At 37.3% G+C, this 20,841-nt stretch overlaps 1 long non-coding RNA gene across 1 annotated transcript in view; it reads left to right on the top strand.

Annotated features, from left to right (window-relative positions):
- The first annotated feature begins 2,348 nt into the window (after window positions 1-2,348).
- The window catches only part of LOC137224096 (uncharacterized), a 123,545-nt gene continuing 105,052 nt past the window's right edge, over window positions 2,349-20,841 (top strand). The window contains exon 1 of the long non-coding RNA XR_010943236.1: window positions 2,349-2,482. This is a non-coding gene — a long non-coding RNA (uncharacterized lncRNA). The remainder of the gene's footprint in view (window positions 2,483-20,841) is intronic.

Here is a 20,841-nt window from a genome sequence, read left to right on the forward strand (position 1 = left end):
TATATAAAGTATAGTTGAAGTATAGTTGATTTACAATGTTGTGTTAGTTTCAGGTGTACAGCAAAGTGATTCAGATATATATGTGTGTGTGTGTGTGTGTGTGTGTGTGTGTGTGTGTGTGTGTGTGTGTATTCTTTTCAGGTTTTTTTCCATATGGTGGTTATTACATTAAAAGATTATTACAAGATATTGAATATAGTTCCCTGTGTTATACAGTAGGTCCTTGTTGTTTATCTATTTTATATTATATATAGTAGTGTGTGATTAACAGATACACACTACTGTGTATGGTTCAATTTTAACACCTACTCTTAAGTCTGGAATTGCAAATCATTTCAGCGATTGCAGTGTAAAATAGCATAAAGGATGGCCCTCTCTCTGTGATTTGCTGCCTATCCTGAGAGAAGAATGAAAAATCAGAACCATCAGCCCTTTCTGATCTCCTGGTTGGAATCCAAATCTCTCATCTCACTGCCCATGTAAGAAATATGCCAAGGAGAGTTGAGACCACATTCCTCCTTCTGAATCCTGAGCTTCTCACTTTCCAGGAATCTTCCATTTCTCACCTCTCTTCCAACTCTGTGTTTGGAAAATTATTTGAGATTTATCTGTATGTCACGGTTTTCAAGAGATTTGCAGGGGCCTCCCCTGGTGGCGCAGTGGTTGGGAGTCCGCCTGCCGATGCGGGGGACACGGGTTCGTGCCCCGGTCCGGGAAGATCCTATAAGCTGCAGAGCGGCTGGGCCTGTGCGTCTGGAGCCTGTGCTCCGTAGCAGGAGAGGCCGCAGCAGTGAGAGGCCCGTGTACTGCAAAAAAAAAAAAAAAAAAAGAGGTTTGCAGGAAGATGAGGTAAAGAACAGATAAGATCAAAGGTGCTTGACATTTTAGCGTAGAAAAGAAAGCATTTGGACAGAGAAAGACTTTTTGACTTGGAAGGAAAGTCAGAGTTCTTGGGTATGCATAGATAGATTACAGGAGAACATGTGAAATAAGTCTTCAGTCAGTAAAACCAGTTACCTGGTGTATTCGCTTAGGGCCGCAGTAACAGCTTACCACAAACTTCAAGACTTAAAACAATAGAAATCTACTGTCTCACAGTGCTGGAAGCTGAAATTCTGAAATCGAGGCAGTAGCAGGACCACGCCCTCTATGAAGCTTCTATGGGAGGACCTGTCCTGGCCTCCTCTTAGCCTCTGATGATGATGGTGATGCTTGGCCTTTCCTTGGCTTGAGGAGACATCATTCCAGTCCCTGCCTCTGTGTTCATATGGACTTGTCTGTGCTGCTTCTTTTCTTATAAGGACACCGGTCGCGTTGGATTAGGGCCACCCTAATCCAGTCTAACTTCATCTTAATTAGTTACATCTGCAAACAGCCCTATGTCCAAATGAGGTCGCATTCTGAGGTTCTGGGAGGGTAAAGAATTTGGTGCGGGGGAACTATACAGCTCAGGATGTCTGATTTTCTTTTCCCTATCACCACATCTTACCCCCATGGTAAAATTTTGCAAAGACCTGGAGATGTTTGCAGAGTACAAGTCGAAGACCGGGACTTAGCCTGCATCAGAGAGTGATGTGCAGAGAGAAGGACAACTCCCATTGTTTTCTTACTCTTTCAAGATTCATTTGGACTGCAAACATATAGAACCACAGTGTGACTGTGTAACGGTGGACTGGCTGTCAGACTTGGTAGATGAACAGAAATAAATACAGTTACCTCCAAGAAGCTCAATTCTATTTCACAAGATGCATGATGAGTGGAAGCAGCGCGGGCTTGAAGTAGAGACTCAGTTTAGGGTTCTGGTTGGCAAGTTGCTTGTCTAAGAATTTTCATGGATAAATAAGGACAAGATTTACCTCATTGAATTATTGTGAATATGAAATAGATTACATTCAGGCAAGGCATCCAGTCCAGCAATCCCCATGGTAGTTCTTTTCCCCTTCTTTTTATATGATCGTATTGATGCACTGGTGGCGTCCAATGTCAGAGTCTCTGCCTCTTGCTAAGTCGACTTTTACATGAATTCAGTCCAGCTCAGAACCTCGACCTGCCTCTTCTAACCACGTGGAAAGACAGGGAGAGAAAGAATCTACCTTATACTCTTTCATGCTCTTTTTCTTCATAGAAACAGCTCTTCATTTAGAAAAGAAAAATGTATAGACTACTCTTTTAAGATGAATTTGGACTCAACTGGCTTGATCAAGCCTGAATCAAACGTGTTATACCAGCCAAGTAGCTCCCTGCCTTGTAAGGCTCTAAATAGCTGTTCTGCTAGATTAAGCAGAGAGTGTTCTTTACATCTGTTTGTATATGAGCAGGTGTTTATACTGAGGGTCTGCCTCAAGCCTTAGCGTTTAGCTGCATTAAAGCGCAGCTTCTTCATCTATCCTTTGTGTCCTATTATCACACTGAATTTCAGAAGCCAAGTGTGGAACAGCCCTGCTATAATCATGCTGCGGTGTGGGAGGCTAAAACAGTACATGTAAGTAAATCTGGTAAACAGTGTTTAAAATTAGTATGTGACAACTCCCATTGTTTTCTTTTTCATGCCTTCCCTTGGGCATTAATTAAATACAGCATTTTCCAGCATTTTCTCTTGCAGAATCATTTCCTCCTCTGTATTAAAATATTCAGACTGAATGCAACAGACTGCAATATTAAATTCTAATGACTATTTCTGAAATAGCAGGGAGTTGGGTCAAACACAGTCTATAATAGATGTCGGCAAAATGGAAATATTTTTCCATTAACATGCAGATGAGTTAAGTTTGTGGGAAAGTTTCTTTTTCCCAAATGGGGAGTTAAAATTAGGGTGTGTTGCTGCTACCCCTGGAAATTTCTTTTTTCTCCCTTTCCTTCCTTCCTTCCTTCCTTCTTTCCTTCCTTCCTTTTTTCTTCCTCCCCTGCTTTCTTTTCCTTTCTTTACTTTGTTTTTTCTTTTCTTTTCTTTGATTTCTTTCACCCTTTCCACCCTCCCTCCTTTCCCCTCTCTCTGTTTCTTGAATGTAGATAGTTGAATTCTGCAGCTATATTGATGGTTTGTGCTTTATCCTTCTATCATGTATAGAATAAATAGCAATAACTAAAATAATCTAACGCATATTAGACTTGGAATGAAAAATCTGCCTCATTTTTGTTACTATAAAGAACATTTTGTTTTATAAAAAGATACTGTTATTAATAGAAACAACGAACTATTTCTATGGATTGATTTTTAAATCTGCCTGAAAATGTTGTTTAATTAATGTTTACTTCACAAGTAACTTTTTTTATGCAAACAAATTTTATGGCAATCAGTCCTTGACCTAAAATCTCTCTGAAACCCTTATGTCTAGAAATAATTACTAAATGGCTGTTTTTATCTATTCACCCACTTATTCTTTTAGAAAATATTTTCTAACTGTCTGCCATGTGCAAAACACCCTGACACACTGCTTCATGCTGTAGAGGCTGCAAAGACAGCTGCTTATTTTCATGGATTTTAAATCTTCTAGTGGATACAATGTGCTAGCGTATACTCTATAATTCAGGTATGAAAGCGTCCACGTTTAGAAGAAGTGAACACATGAGAAGCTTAAAAAAGTGCAGAGAAGGTTTCTAGAATATGAGTATTTGGCACAAATATTAAGAAAGAGAATTTTTGAAAAAAATCTCTAAGGCAAATTATAGGTTTGTAGCAATAAAAAGACCCACAAATCTGCATGACCTCAACATAGAGAAATATTAGTAGACTGAGTTTCAATTTAATGGCTGGCTGCATGTGTACTGGCTCTACCTCTGCGTGGTTCTGGGGAGTGGAAACAGGTACTGGGTTACTGAAGTATGTTCTTTTACACTGATTATGAATTTATCTTTCAAAAAGAAATGAAGTGGGACTGAAACTGAAATAACGTTTATTCTGTCATAGTCGTTTAGTCTGCCACTCTAAAGAGATTTATTTGCCAGATAATAACTCTCTCATCAAGAATCCATTTAACTAAAAAAACAAACACTCTTTCTTCTGGTGTCATTCCTATGTCTTTAGGAAATTGGTTCTGGTAAACCAGAGTTGTCTAGTACAGAAAGTGTTCCAAAAACCTGGAGGGTACTCTGACTGTCTTGGGGTCCACACTAGAGTATAATTCTAACGATACTACATGGACCAAGATGAAGTGACACCTCTCTGGAAAGAGTCACACACAAACCCACCAACTCCTAGAGTCACCAACAAATAAGGACTGGTAATTTTTTATGCTATGATAATTTCAGATGAAAAATATTAATAACTTTTCTATCCCTTTCCTGTTACCATCCTCACATATGCATTTCTTGAACCATATTTGTCCTCCTGGAGGGCACAGTCACTGATGCCCATGTTGCATATGTTGGCTATATTAAAAGCAGTCCCTAGACTGAGAATGAATCCTTAGTTTAGGCATAGCTGGACCATGTTACCTTTAGTAATGATATGAGGTGATAATAATGGCAACGTAAGTTTAAAGAGTGGTTTGCTATTTATAGATATTTTCTCACTGAATTCTCTTAGCCATAAGATGTAGGTTAGGTGCACTGTTTTGCTATATCATACCTGTAAAGACAGGAAAACAAGATCTTGTATCGGCTGCCCAGTCATCAAACCAGTAATAGAACTGGATCTGAAAGAAGATCTTACCTCTCCAAGTACTGAACTTTCTCCATGACATCACACTCTTAGGTATGCTTTTCCTCCGACCCATGACATACTGTAATTATATTTTTAAATGTTTTGAGTCAGTACAAGAATTAGACCAATAATGATGAATAAAAAGTAACTTAGATTTTTTTAAGGAACCTCCATACTGTTCTCCATAGTGGCTGTATCAATTTACATTCCCACCAACCATGTAGGAGGGTTTCCTTCTCTCCACACCCTCTCCAGCATTTATTGTTTGTAGACTTTTTGATGATGACCATTCTGACCAGTGTGAGGTGATACTTCATTGTAGTTTTGATTCACATTTCTCTAATAATTAGTGATGTTGAGCGTCTTTTCAGTGGTGACCTAAATGGGAAGGAAATCCAAAAAGAAGGGGATGTATACATATAGCTGATTCACTTTGCTGTGCAGCAGAAACTAACACAACATTGTAAACCAACTATATTCCAATAAAAATTCATAAAAAAATAACCAGAATAAGAGCAGTAACAAAAATAGCAACTTTGAGCTACAATTATATCATTGGAAAAGTTGCATTGTTCTTTTGGTTATAAAATAGTGATATTTCGGAAAGAAGGGGAAAAAATTTCCTTAACCTTTTCCTAATTGCAAGGCTGTAGCTGGATACACATAGTTTTTGCTGGGTGCTCTCATGCTCTCTGAGCAGAGGGATTTTACATTATGTATTTTTATATTCCTCACAGTACTTAAACAAGGACATTTATAAGTGCACAATATATACTCGTTAAATGAAATGGGACCTGTTTATTTCTACGTTATGTGTGCTGAATAGTCGACATGGCCTCAATTTCTCCCATTTTTCCTGTCTGTCTCTTATTATTAGGCATAATTTTCATAATTTTGGATGCTTTTGTTAAAAAAGTGATATTTCTATTATTGATGAAAATCGTATGGCTGTTTTATTTTGCGTAGTCTTAGCACTCATTTCCAACAGTCGTGACCAGACCTAACACCTGCTTCTTCTGCACAATGTATAGGTTAAAAAGCTTTCCCATTTTACAGCTATGTTCCAATAATGAAGCTTGAGAAATTAACTAGTATTAGGTGACTTATCCAAGCTTATTCTACATGTAAGATATGATTTTAAAAAGCACTGGAGCTTCTACTACATTACATAAGTCCCTGGACCATGTAACATTTCTCTGATGCTTAATTCTTTAACTGGTCAAAGAGCTGTGCTTTTGAATGAAAGATCATGCTGTTTTGTGATGCTCGGTATTTGTAGTGAATGCACATATGCACATATTGTTGCCAGCATATCTTTGGATAAACATTATTTTAATTGGACCAAGGTACACCTTGATTTTACTAGGGACTGGGTACACACTGGCTGTTTAAAAGTTAATGTAGGGCTTCCCTGGTGGCGCAGTGGTTGAGAGTCCGCCTGCCGATGCAGGGGACGCGGATTCGTGCCCCGGTCCGGGAGGATCCCACATGCCGCGGAGCTGCTGGGCCCGTGAGCCATGGTTGCTGAGCCTGCACGTCCGGAGCCCGTGCTCCGCAACGGGAGAGGCCACAACAGTGAGAGGCCCGCGTACCGCAAAAAAAAAAAAAAGTTAATGTAAAAAGAATCACCAGTACTGTAGTTTCTAATTTTCCACATGAATAGTTATAATATTTTGAACTAAGCTACTTGGCAAAATATTTCATTGGAAACATTTCTTCTTCTTAATCATGATAAGAAGGCAGATTATGTTCTTAATGAGAAACAGGTTGATATGTTTGGATGACATTCACTAAACTATATAATTTAGACAATCTTACCTTGTATGATCTACTTAAACATTAGAAGAAATTTTAAGCTATGTTACAGGACTCAATATAATAAAAAGATTCCAGATGCCAATTACTTGCAGCATCTTGTAAATGTGTTAGAATCATTAAATATAAATATATTTGCTTGAGTAGCATTTGGATTTATTTTATTTCAATTAAAAAGACATCTCTAATTAATTTTTTAGTACAAGAGAAAAAATTGTGTTGGGGGATTCATTTCAAGCATACAACTATTATTTAATGTGTTCTATACCAAAAAAAGTATGTATTTTGTTTTTTTCTAACATGTGAAAACTGTAATGTTTGACCCATTTTCTCCTAAATATCAGTAATATTTCTCAGGTATATCCAGGAAATATTTAATCCACATCATCTCACTTTCAGTGAATAATCAACAAATAAAAAGTATCACTATTGTTTAATGAAATGTCATGGAGAAAAAAGGAGTGATATTCTTAAAAAACATAACTATCTGAATCTTACTGGGGGCGTTCCTGGGAATCTGGGTGGACCACACTGCTTTTTGTCTTAGACTCAGGGCACAGTCTTAGAGAAGGAAAATGAATAAAGGTCAAGGAGAAGGAAAATGAGTAAAGGTCAAGGAGTTTAAGTCAGACTTAAAGTGCAAAAGTGGAAATACACCATGGTGAAAATCACATTGAAATCTCCCAAGATGTGCAGCATAATACTCAAAGTTATGAATCAAGATCTATTTAAATTTTTTTAAACTTCTGTTAGCCCCTATAATTGCCTTACATGTGTTAGCATGGAAATATTAACCAAGGTTTGGTTCCTGGAGAATTCCCAGTGTGATATGAATATATATTGGGAAACATGGGCAGGGCGTAATGCCTGTAGTTATGTCAGAGTTTTACTTATATAAGTAAAGACCCGAATTAGCATCAGAGAATAAATGTTCATTATATTAAATTGAAAATCTATCACCTTGGAGGCCACTATCTCTGGTTTGGTTCTAATTAAATATGTTCTTGCACTGGGCTTAACAACTCTTGCTGAATTTTCTGATCAATCCAAACAATAGATTAAACAATTGCATAGGGAAAAAGCCTAATTTGTTTCTAGCATTTAATGAACAAGGATATGGGTGATTAAATAAATTTCTCACATTTTAGTGAGTTGCTTGGTTACATTCCGATGCCCTTGCCATGGCCTAAATATTATCGTGGGCCAATCACAGATGAGCAGGTCTATACCTTCTGGTTCCACACAGGGCATCTTACAGCCCATAGAAAAGGGTTTCCTTTGTGTGTGTGTATACAGTCGCTCATAAAAGAGTGACTCTTTTAAGAAATTATGGAATTACTATTTCAAAGGAATCCTAAAACCCATTCATTTATTCACCAATTTATTGACAGCCTGCTACATGAAAGACAATGTGGTAGATCCTGGGTTCTATGGAAGCAAATGAGATAAATACAGTTTTTGCCTTTAAAGAGTTTTCAATATATTTAAAAGGATGAACAGTGAAGAAGTATAGGAAACTCAGGATAGGGTCCTATGAGAGTGTATAGCAACTAAAAATAGACCTTATTCTTGGTTGGGAAATCAGGAAATAATTCTACAAGTTGACACTTGAAAGATGACTAGGAAACTACTATGGGAAATATGGGAAAAGATTTCTAAGCAGAGAGAAAAGCAAGATACATAGTGTGATGTGTATTCCAAGAATTAAATAGGCGAGTGCGATTGGCTGGCACAAAGAATGAGGGATAGAACGAAATGAAGAGCTAAGATGCTTACAATGTAAAGAAAATAGAGTAAAAGAAAATGCAGTAACTGAGGATTTCTTATATATCATATGATGAATATGTAATAAATAACAAACATAGATATACTTGTTGACCAGAATGGTTATGCATTATTATTTAATTGACACTTTGAAATATGAGACTACCAGTAACTTAATGTGTTAGATCTCAGATCTTCATGGTTTAAATTCCTAGCCCCTACAAGTGAAAACAATCCTTTACTTAAAAGAATTTGCTTTGATCATATTTTCTAATATCCTTCCAGCTATTTCCATCCAGTCAGAATTTCTGTTGCACGTTTTGAAAGTGTAACTGAACACTTCAACAAGTAGCTAAAAAAATATATAGTGATACAGCGAGCAGGGAAGAAATAAATCTAAGTCACTTTCACCCATCCAGTCACCCACTGGACACTGGAATATGAATTATAGGTAGAAAAGCAGAAGAAATATAGGTGGCACCATCGGGTGTTAAAAAAGAAATATGAAGGCAACAGAATAACTGGTCTTAGGACTCTTTTATAATTATCAGCTCCTTTCCCTCTTCCAATTTTTCCCTTTCCTTCTCCCTGTCAATCCTGCAGGGCAACTACATTACAGTCACAAATAAACATGTAACCAAAGGCAGGCTAAGTAGAATTGCAGGTAAGATCAAGGAGTAATACATTATGTAAGTTCCAGAAAGGCATTATCCCCCCATTATCTCAGTGGCAAACCGTTTTCCTTTGGAATAATTATAAGCTAGCGTTCGTCATCATGCGCACTGTTTGCTGGGCATGCCAAGGCAGAGTGCTGAGCAGAACCCTTACTCTGTGGGCCAGGAGAGGTAGCAGAGTGTCAATGAGGCAATAGAGCACACTTTGGGGAGGGAGGGGCCGTGGGGATTAGAGCTGAAAGAAGATTACAGCGGAAAGCAGAATCTTTTTCACTCAAGTGGGGTGACAGGTCTGGGGCAAACTGCTAAATGTGAGACGCAGGGATTGTATGATTATAAGTGCTTTGGAAAAGTGTGTTGCGCTAGCTATCACCAAGGAACGTATTATAGTTACCCTTCCGCAGTCAGCGACTGTAAAACTTGATAACATTTATGAAGCACCTCCTTTTAAGCATTAGAAACTGATGGTATAAGGATATGATCCTTCAGAGAAGGAAAACATAAGAGGTATGTGCTGCACTGTCACCCCAGCTTTTTGCCTGGAGCACTTTTCAAAGTTTGACCCACGGAAGCGGAGCTGGAACAGAGAGCAGCAGACTTTCTGGGAAGAGGAAGCAGAGATCAGATGTCAGCGTTGCTGAGGTGTCTGGGTTTATGGGACAAGGTACTAAAGTTGAGCTAGCTCTGCAGGAGAAAGCTTGGGAGTCTGCAAAGGCGTTTCCTTGAGTCTTTGGCCAAATACTAAGCTGTATATATGGAGAGTGAGACTCCATGAGGCCTGGAAGGAAGAAAACAAAAATAAAAAGCCCACAAGAACTCTTCAGAGGAATCTGAGCTGAATAAAGAGCTCATAAGACAAACCGTGCTGGGGAGGCAGAATGGAGAGATCTTGGGGAACATTTCAAATATTCAAGTGAGACTCCAGAAAGACCATATTTTGTGAGTAGGCTACTTCAGTCTTAGGGTAAGAGTTACTTTAGACTTGACCTTACAAAGCTTAAAACAAAAGCTTCCTTGTTTTAAAGTTATCTATAAGACAATTTTATTTTGACAAAAAAGTTATAAATAGTTTGTGTATATTTCTCACTAGTTAAATCACGTTACAGTTAATTATCTAATGTAGATAGTCCTTTCCTGTATGATTTCACTAAAAAACAAAATAAACGCCTTATTTTCAATAGATAAAAGACAATTTATATCACATCATAGACAACCATTTTAGTAAAAATGAAAATCAAGGACACGTTTTGTTGAGCTCTTCAACAGAATTATCCTTCAATCCTGATTTCTCTATATGATTAAATAATACATGTTCAATTTTTTCAGTTTTCATATAAACCATTAAAAAGTCATCAGTAAATACGTTAACTGCTAGAATAAAACTCAACATTCTCTAATAGGAGAAACAGACTCTCAACAAAGTAGCATCCACAAGTCAATCATATGATGAAAAATAACAGACATACAAAGAAGCAAGAAAATATGATCTATAACTAAAAGAAAAATACAGTTGACAGAAACAAACACAGAGATGACAAAGATGTTGAAATAGCTGTTATAACAATTTCAATAATTTAAAGGAAAAGATGTACATAATGGACAAAGAATTGGGGGATGCCATTAGAGATACAGACACAATAACAAAGAACGAAATGCAAATTTTAAAACTACAAGCAATGTATGAGTTCAAAAATTACTAGGTAGGCTTAACAGAAGTTTGGACATTGAAGAAAAGATCAGGTAACTTGAAGACTGATCAATAGACGCTATTGAAATTGCAACACTGAGTGAAAAAGAAAGAAAAGCTTCAGTAACTTGTGGAACAATGTCAAGTAGTGGTCCACAATTATGTAACTGGAGTCCCAGAAGGAGATGAGAGGGAAGTTGAGAAACAAAAATTATGTGAAGATATGATTTCCAAAATGTCTCCAAATTTAATGAAAAATATCCTCAATATCTCCTGAACAGGATTGAAGAAGAAAGGGCACTCATGTACATCAAAGTCAAGTTGCTGGAAATCAAAAGTAAAGGGAATTGCTTCAAAAATAATAAAATATCTAGGAATACATCTAACCAAGGAGGTAAAAGATCTGTACATGGACAACTATAAAATACTGATGGAAGAGATTGAAGACAAAAATAAATGGAAAGATAGACCATGTTTATGAATTGGAAGAACTCGTATTATTAAAATGTTTATACTAGGGCTTCCCTGGTGGCGCAGTGGTTGAGAGTCTGCCTGCCGATGCAGGGGACACGGGTTCATGCCCCGGTCCTGGAAGATCCCACATGCCGTGGAGTGGCTAGGCCCGTGAGCCATGGCCACTGAGCCTGTGCGTCCGGAACCTGTGATCTGCAACGGGAGAGACCACAACAGTGAGAGGCCCGCGTACCACAAAAAAAAAAAAAAGTTTATACTACTGAAAGTAATCTACAAATTCAATGCAATCCCTATGAAAATTCCAGTGACAGTTTTCACAGAAATAGAACAACAATTCTAAAATTCATATAGAACCACAAAAGATCTGAAAAGCTAAAGTAATTCTGAGCAAAAAGCAGAAAGCTGGAGGCAACGTGATCTCTGATTTCAATTTATATTGCAAAGCAATGGTAATCAAAACAGTATGGTACTGGCATAAAAACAGACACATAGATCTATGGAACAGAATAGACAGCCCAGAAAAGGACACATACATATATATGGTCAGTTAATTTACAATGAAGGAGTCAAGAATATATAATGGGGAAAGGACATACTCTTCAGTAAATAGTGTTGGGAAAACTGGACAGCCACATCCAAAAGAGTAAAACTGTACTACTACCTTACACCATACACAAAAATCAACTCAAAATTTATCAAGGACTTGAATATAAAACCTGAAACCATAAAAATCCTAGAAGAAAACATAAGAAAAAAACTCCTTGACATTGGTCTGGGTGATTCCTTTTTTTTTTTTTTTTGATTTGACAACACAAGCAAAAAAAAACAAAAACAAAAATAAACAAGTGGGACTACATCAAAGCAAAAGGTTTCTGCAAAAGAAACCATCAACCAAATGCAAAGACAACCTACAGAATGTGAGGCAATTTGCAAATTATATATCTGGTTAGGGACTACTGTCCAAAATACATAAACTCATACAACTCCATAGCACAATGCATAATAACTTCATTAAAACATGGTAAAGACCGCAAGTGTACATTTTTCCAAAGAAGACATGCAAATGACCAACAGGTACATGAAAAGGTGCTCAGCATCACTAATCATCAGGGAAATGCAAACCAAAACCATAATGAGATATCACCTCATACCTGTTATGATGGCTTTTAGCCTAAAGTCAAACTGTGCCAAGGATATGGAAAAAATGGAACGCTTACATGGTTGATGTTAATTGGTAAGTTGGTGCAGCCATTATGGAAAACAGTATGGAGGTTCCTCAAATAGTTAAAAATGAAACAATTTATGTGGTCCAACAATCTCACATCTGAAATGAAACGAAAGAAATGAAATCTGGATCTCAAAGGGATATCTGCACTCCCATGTTTATTGCAGCATTATTTACAATATCCAATCTATGGAAACAACCTAAATAGTTATCACAAATGAATAAAGAAAATATGGTGTATGTGTAGAATGGAATACTATTCAGCCATACAAAAGAAGGGAATTTTGCCACTTACCACACCAGAGATGAACCTGGAAGAAATTGTGCTAGGTGAAATAAGCCAGAAACAGAAGTACTGCATGATTTTAGTTGTATTTGGAATCTAAAAGAATTGAACTTATAATAATGAGAAGGGTAGAATGGTGTTATCAGGAGCTGAGCCATGGGAGAAATGGGGAGATATTGGCCAAAGAGTACCAACTTTCAGTTATAAGACAAATTGTTCTGTTGATCTAGTGTACAGATGATGGCTATAGTCAACAGCAATTTATTGTATACTTGAAGTTTAATAAGAGAGTAGACGTAATATGTTCTCAACAGAAACACAAAGGTAACTATGTGAGGTGATGAATATGCTAATTAAATTGATTGTGATGATCACCTCACATTTAATATGTGTACCAAAACATCACCTTGTACATGTTAAATATATACAATTTTCCTTTGTCAATCATACCACAATAAAGCTGGAAAACATTACATATAAAGACACTCGGATTAAAACCAAAAGGATGGAAAATAGATATAACATGTACCCTAGTAAGAAAACAACTGGAGTAGCTTTAGTAATATCAGATAAAAGTGAGTGCAAGGAAATAACTATTACCAGATACAAAGAGTGACATTTTATAGTGGTAAAATTTTATTATGAAGTCATAAAGTACATTGAAGAAAGGCTAAGAAGTACTTCAAGGATACAAGAGAAAAAATAGAGTATTTTGTTTCTTTTTTCATTTCAATAACCACAATCATTTCTTAAAGTACCTATATCTATAATTGCATATCAGTTTTAGTAACTACCATGGCTTTATGATTATGGCAAACCTCTTGGTTATCTGCATAAGATCATTCTCTGTTCTTCCTTGCTTCAGAACTCTGATTTTGTTTGCAGAGTAATGTGGCTCATCCCAGAGGACAGATTATGGTTAGTCTATGTCAATCATAGCAATACCTTTCCATTTTTCTAATGATGGGAAGAGATATGGGCCTTGGGTTTAATGTGATTAATGAAATCACCTCAGTGTCTACACATATATCATAGTTTATTTTTATGAAGTAAACACAGAAAATAAATTAAAGCAGTTATAATTTGTAAGTTAGTGAGTTAATTTAGGTTAGTTATTTAGTAAGTTATTTCAGCTGGTAATTTAAATGCTGTAAAATAGATGTATGCCTGTGTTATAGTAACACTGAGGAGAGGCATCTGATTTAGTCTTTCTGAGACTGAGAGGGGGAAATCCTTAAAGTATTGTTTCCAGTGACACTTTATCAATACCTTCATTTTGTAGAAAATTATTTAGTGGAAAATGCCCAAAATTTGCACTAGATCGTTACTATCCCATAGAACAGTGTCTGTGATGATGAAAATGTTCTACACTTACACATGAGGCTAATAAGCATTTTAATTGTGGCTAGTGTGACTGAAAACCTAAAATTTTAACTCTAATTAATGTAATTTATATAGCAATGTGAGGCTAGTAACTACCATGCTAACAGTGAAGTTCTAGAAGAGGAAAAGAGCATGGAAAAGGACATATAAGTTTGAGCTTTATTGATCTAAATGTATGCAATAAGATGCTTTGGGAAAAGAGGGTCATTCTTCAAGTTATAGAAGATCATAAAGCTAAGCAAGAGAGTTTGAACTTTCAAATTCTAAAGGCAATGGGCTCATGAAAATCTTTTGAGAAAGGAAGGCTAAAGGCTAATTTACATTTCAAACACCATTATGACAGCAGATGTGACAGGGATTGAAGGGGAAGACCAGAGACAGTCACCAGTTAGAAGATTGACCCATGTGATGCCTTAGGAGGGTAGGGACCAAAGCAGAGGTAGAGAAAGAGATGGAGAGACAGAAATTCCCCCTCTGCACACACACATGGAGAGAGAGAGAGAACAGCATATATTCAATTGTTATGTGAAAGGCAAAACTGACCAGAGTAGTGAAGATACTGAATGTGACTTGTCATGGAGGACATTACTCAGGGTGACCAGGTTTGGTTCAGAGGAAGATGTGTTTAATTTTGCCTAGTTGAGGTTGGGATGGATCTGAACGTTGAAAGAGCTGACGTCTTACAACATTGATGAGCACACCTCGGTCTTCTTGGCTGGCTCTGAGAAGGGTTGGAGCACCCCAGGCTCATTCTCACTCTTCTCCCCGCATTTTCCAATCTGTGATCTTAGCTACCTCATGGCTTCACAGGTTACCTCCATCCTGATAACTCCACTGATCTTCAAACTCACATGTTTGCTGCCTACTTGACATTCTAACTGGATGTATAATATGCACTTCCCCTTTAATATGGAAAATAAAATTCTTGATGACTAACACTCACCATATCCCTCCAGGAAACAGCATTTCCCCAGGTGCTCAGACTCAAAACCTGGGGCTCATCCTTGATTCCTTCCATTTCTTAAGCCCCTGTATCCAAGTTATTAGCAAGACATTTCAGCTCTGTTCAAAAATATCTTCAGTACTTGCTCATTTTTCTACATCCTCACTGATACATCCCAATTCCAAGAAACACCAGTTCTTTTTCCTTTTTCTAAAAATTTATTTTATTGAAGTTTAGTTGATTTACAATGTTGTGTTGATTTCTACTGTACAGCAAAGCAATTCAGTTATACTTGTATATATATTCATTTTCATATTCTTTTCCATTATGGTTTATCACAAGACATTGAATATAGTTTTCCTGTGCTATACAGTGGGTCCTTGTTGTTTATCTATTTTATATACAGTCATGTGCATCCGCTAATCCCAAACTCCTAATTTATATCTCCCCCTTTCCCCTTTAGTAGCCATAAGTTTGGTCTCTGTGTCTGTTAGTCTATTTCTGATTTGTAGATAAGTTCATTTGTATCATGTTTCAGATTCCACATATAAGTGATATCACAGGATATTTGTCTTTGTCCGACTTACTTCACTTAGCACGATAATCTCTAGGTCCACTCATGTTGCTGCAAATGGCATTATTTCATTCTTTTGTATGGCTGAGTAATATTCCATTGTATGTATATGTATCACATCTTCTTTATCCATTCCTCTGTCAATGGACAGTTAGGTGGCTTCCATGTCTTGGTTATTGTAAATAGTGCTGCAATGAACATTGAGATGCACGTATTGTTTTGAATTAGACTTTTCTCCAGATATATGCCCAGGAGTGGGATTACTGGATCATATGGTAGTTCTATTTTTAGTTTTTTAAGGAACGTCCATACTGTTCTCCATAGCAGCTGTACAAATTTACATTCCCACCTATAGTGTAGGAGGGTACCCTTTTCTCCACACCCTCTCCAGCATTTGTTATTTGTAGACTTTTTTTTTTTTTTTTTTGTGGTACGCAAGCCTCTCACTGTTGTGGCCTCTCCCGTTGTGGAGCACAGGCTCTGGACGCGCAGGCTCAGCGGCCATGGCTCACAGGCCCAGCCGCTCCGCGGCATGTGGGATCTTCCCGGACCGGGGCACGAACCCGTGTCCCCTGCATCGACAGGCGGACTCTCAACCACTGCGCCACCAGGGAAGCCTTTCCCTTCTTTTTTTAATTAATTAGTTAATTTATGGCTGCGTTGGGTCTTTGTTACTGCTTACGGGCTTTCTCTAGTTGTGGAGAGTGGGGGCTACTGTTTGTTGCGATGCACGGGCTTCTCATTGCGGTGGCTTCTCTTTTTGCGGAGAAGAGGCTCTAGGCGTGCGGGCTTCAGTAGTTGTGGCTCGCGGGCTCTAGAGTGCAGGTTCAGTAGTTGCAGCTCACGGACTTAGTTGCTCCACAGCATGTGAGTTCTTCCTGGACCAGGGCTTGAACCCGTGTCCCCTGCATTGGCAGGCGGATTCTTAACCACTGCGCCACCAGGGAAGTCCCTCAAAGTTCCCTTCTTCATCTTTCTTTTAAATATCATTAAATTAGGTGGTAGTGATCATTCAAGTACCTATTTTTCTGTTCCAGGAAAGAGCAAGTCTTGTCCCAGTGTAAATCAATACAACTAACTTAGCTCTTGGAGGGCAGTCCTCTTTGCCTTGTTTTAAAGTCTTAAGGAAGCTTTACTATCAACTCTATGAGCTACAAATACTGATCTAGAGGGTCATTGAAGAGACAGATTTGGAATTCAGGACAGGGAAGTAATGAAAAGAAGGCTTTGGGAATTATTGATATACCTAGGTCAGTTGGTCCCAAACTTGTGCCATTACCAGAATCATCTTGAGTAGTTTTTAAAAATATAAAGATCCCAGAATCCTTTCACCAGATATTGCAATTCAGTGGATCTGGGTCAGGAACTGAGAATTTATATTTTTATATCTTCAGTAGGGGTTTCTAATAAAATAATACAGGTGTGGAAACCACTTTTGGACATGGTATTGGAACTCGTGAATGTGTACTGAGTGCGGACTGAATTCAGAATCCTGTAGAATTCAAACATTTGTCAGGAGATGAATCAACGTTTTCCAAATATGTAGACCTGGGTGTGAAGGCAAAGAGAGAAAACTGACGGTGGACAAAGGGATACTTCAAGATCCAGGGACAGCCGGCTATTATTACTTTAGACTGGGAGGGGGATGTTTACACATTAAGGGGATTTGGGTTTGGAGAGAGAGAGAGAGCAGGGGAGAGGTATTCACTGTACAGGAGAAAGAATGAAGAATTTATACAAAAGTCTGGAGGTAGTTAAAGACTAACTGGGGCATAACTGTATTTATTCAGGGGCTACCATGGGGCAGCAAATATAGTTACTATTTTCCTTTACAGAAACTCTGCAAGGTGTTATTATTCCCATTAACTAATGAGAAGCTGGATATTTAAAATCCTTAAATAAATTACCCATGTTCAAGCAGCTAATAAATAGTATGGATAGAAATTAGATGCAGATTTGCCTCACTTTTCCTTTCCCTGCCCTTTCACTGCTGAACAATGTTTAGAATTAAGAGAATGAGGGAAGTTAATGAATATTTGGGAAGAGGGACTCTTCTTCAGAAACTCAAGAGAAAGAAGAATGCATAAGAATGAGGAAAACTCTACAGGGTAGGGTCAGGGAGGTTGGGAATTTAAGGAAAACAGCAAAACTTTTGCATAGCCATCAGGGAGAGTTAAGCAAGAGACTTGACCAAATATAAGTAAAGGCATAGTTTGCCAGTATTCTGAGGCACATTTCTAGAAAAACAATCCAAATTTTGAATGATTTTTCAAGTACTTCTGTAGTTAAATATGAATACACATTTCTAAATGCAATTAGTCCCATATTTTCCGTTATTTGAAAATACAGTCCTTGAACAGTGAGCCCAAAGAGATATACATGATCTTAAAAAGTAGATTCTTTCCTTAAAATGGAATAAATTTAAGTAAGCCAAATCACACTTTACAATCATTGGAGAAGCTGATTATGTAGCAATATTTTCTTGGGCATCACTTCATAAAGCAAAAGAAAAAAAGTCTTATAATCTAAGTAATCAACATTTAATGCATTTTTATAAATATGGATTTTTCTATAGTGAGCATGTATTTCTTTTGAAGCAGCTCGTACCTGCCATGGAAAATGTTACCTAAAAGGAAGCTTTTTAACTATAGATTTTTGAGTGTGTTTACATATTGATTTTTCATTCATATTTGTAGTATACGGAAGCAAAGAAAATAATATAAAATTATATATGTATATATTTGACCTCTGAAATGTCATGAAAATGGCATTTTTGATAGAAAAATTGCAGCACATATTTTTGGATATAATTTTCATTCAACCACATGAAAGCTGTAGAAATCTATTCCACTTGAAAATTAATTATTCTTGTCTTCAATATTGCCTTTGACAAGGTAAGAAACAGTTGGATTCATTCTAATTTGCTTCAAGTAGCGGTAATTAGAGAGGGTGTGAGGAACAGCTCTCCATTCAATTCTCTCCAATTACTATTAGGCATATAATAAACCTCTTAGAAAAGCAAATTCTCTGAGTTCATTAACCCTTATCCCCCTCTGGACCTATAATGTAACATGTTTCTCTCTCTGTCTCTCTCTCTTCCAGTTCATTTAAAGAGAAATATATTACTGAGGAGCCATTAGAGATTTTTATGGGAGACCATTTTTGAAGGCTTTTTAAGGTTAAAATGTGGAGCTAACTAGAATTCTCCGAAGATATTCACAAGTTTTGTTATCATGTCATATCTACCCCATCCTGTGTTAGTAGAGTGGCATTCTGTATACATATTCATTCTTGAGGAATTTAATTTGGTTTCTGTTCAGTGGTCAAGCCTATTGAGATGAGCTTGAACTGGATTATTCTCCCTACCACTTTGGTGATCAGTTTTGGGCTGTGTGCATATGTGAGGAGTGTGTCTTGCATTATTGGCATAACCTGCATTATTGTCATGGGCTCAATCTAATCACACAAGCCTTTAAAAGCAGAGGACACTCTTCAGCTGGCAGAAGAAGGCAGAGGAGAGATACAGCGGAGAGGGGTTCTAAGCATAAAAGGGATTATTTGTTTATTTATTTATTTAGACTGCACCGGGTCTTAGTTGTGGCAGGCAGGATCATTTAGTTGTGGCATGTGGGATCTAGTTCTCTGACCAGGGATCGAACCCAGGCCCGCTACATTGAGAGTGTGGAGTCTTACCCACTGGACCACCAGGGAAGCCCCATTTTTAAAAAAAATTTTATTGGAGTACAGTTGGCTTACAGTGTTGCATTAGTTTCAATTGTATAGCAAAATAAATCAGTTATACATATACATATATAAACTCTTTTCTTCTTTTAGATTCTTTTCCCATATAGGCCATTACAGAGTATTGAGTAGAGTTCCCTGTGCTATACAACAGGTTCTTATTAGTTATCTATTTTATGTATAGTAGTGTGTATATGTCAATTCCAATCTCCCAATTTATCCCTCCTCCCCATATCCCCTGATAACCATAAGTTTGTTTCCTACATCTGTGACTCTACTTCTGTTTCATAAATACGTTCATTTGTACCCTTTTCTTTAGATTCCACATATGAGCAATATCATATGATATTTGTCTTTCTGTGTTTGACTTAACTCAGTATGACAATCTCTAGGTCCATCCATGTTGCTGCAAATGGCATTATTTTGTTCTTTTTTATGGCTGAGTAATATTCCATTGTATATATGTACCACATCTTCTTTATCCATCCTCTGCTGATGGACATTTAGGTTGTTGCTTCCATGTCCTAGCTCTTGTAAATAGTACTGCTATGAACATTGGGGTGCATGTATATTTTCAAATTATGGTTTTCTCTGGATATATGCCCAGGAGTGGGGTTACTGGATTATATAGTAGTTCTATTTTTAGTTTTTTAAGAAACCTCCATACTGTTCTCCATAGTGGCTGCACCAACTTACATTCCCACCAACAGTGTAAGAGGGTTCCCTTTTCTCCACACCCTCTTCAGCATTTATTGTTTGTAGACTTTTTGATGATGGCCATTCTGACTGGTCTGAGGTGATACCTTATTGTAGTTTTGATTTGCATTTCTCTAATAATTAGTGATGTTGAGCATGTTTTCACATGCTTTCTGGCCATCTGTATATCTTCTTTGAAAAAATGTCTATTTAGAGCTTCTGCCCATTTTTTATTGGGTTCTTGTTTTTTTGATATTGAGCTGCATGAGCTGTTTGTATATTTTGGAGATTAATCCCTTGTCGATTGCTTCATTCGCAAATATTTTCTCTCATTCTGAGGATTGTCTTTTTGTTTTGTTTATGGTTTCCTTCGCTATGCAAAAGCTTTTAAGTTTAATTACATCCCATTTGTTTATTTTTGTTTTTATTTTCATTACTCTAGGAGGTGGATCAAAAAATATCTTGATGCGATTTATGCCAAAGAGTGTTCTGCCTATGTATTTGACACATTGTTGCTGGCTCACTTGTGGGAGAGGATGGGGGAGAAGTGTCTTCCAGGAGCTGAGGTGGGCCTTGAACTGAAAGTCAGAAATAAACTAGGACCTCAGTCCCACAACCACAAGAATTGGATTTTGCCAACAACCTGAAGGATCCAGGGAAGGGATTCTCCTGTGGATCCTCTCCATAAGAACCCAGCTGGAAAGCACTCTGATTCTAGACTGGTGATCCCAGATCAGGGGATCCCACTGAGCCAACCCAGACCCTGACCTACAGATTGTGATAAAATCAACGTGTGGTGTTTAAAGCTACTTAATCTGTGCAATTTGTGTAGCAAAAATAGAAAATTAATACAGTAGTTAATATCCTTAATAATTTTGAAGTCAAGTTTGGCTGATTTTATATAAACAAAATGATGATAGTGATTCCTTGAAGCAAA

This window comes from Pseudorca crassidens, chromosome 4, assembly GCF_039906515.1.
Source record: "Pseudorca crassidens isolate mPseCra1 chromosome 4, mPseCra1.hap1, whole genome shotgun sequence".
In the NCBI taxonomy this organism is placed as follows: domain Eukaryota; kingdom Metazoa; phylum Chordata; class Mammalia; order Artiodactyla; family Delphinidae; genus Pseudorca; species Pseudorca crassidens.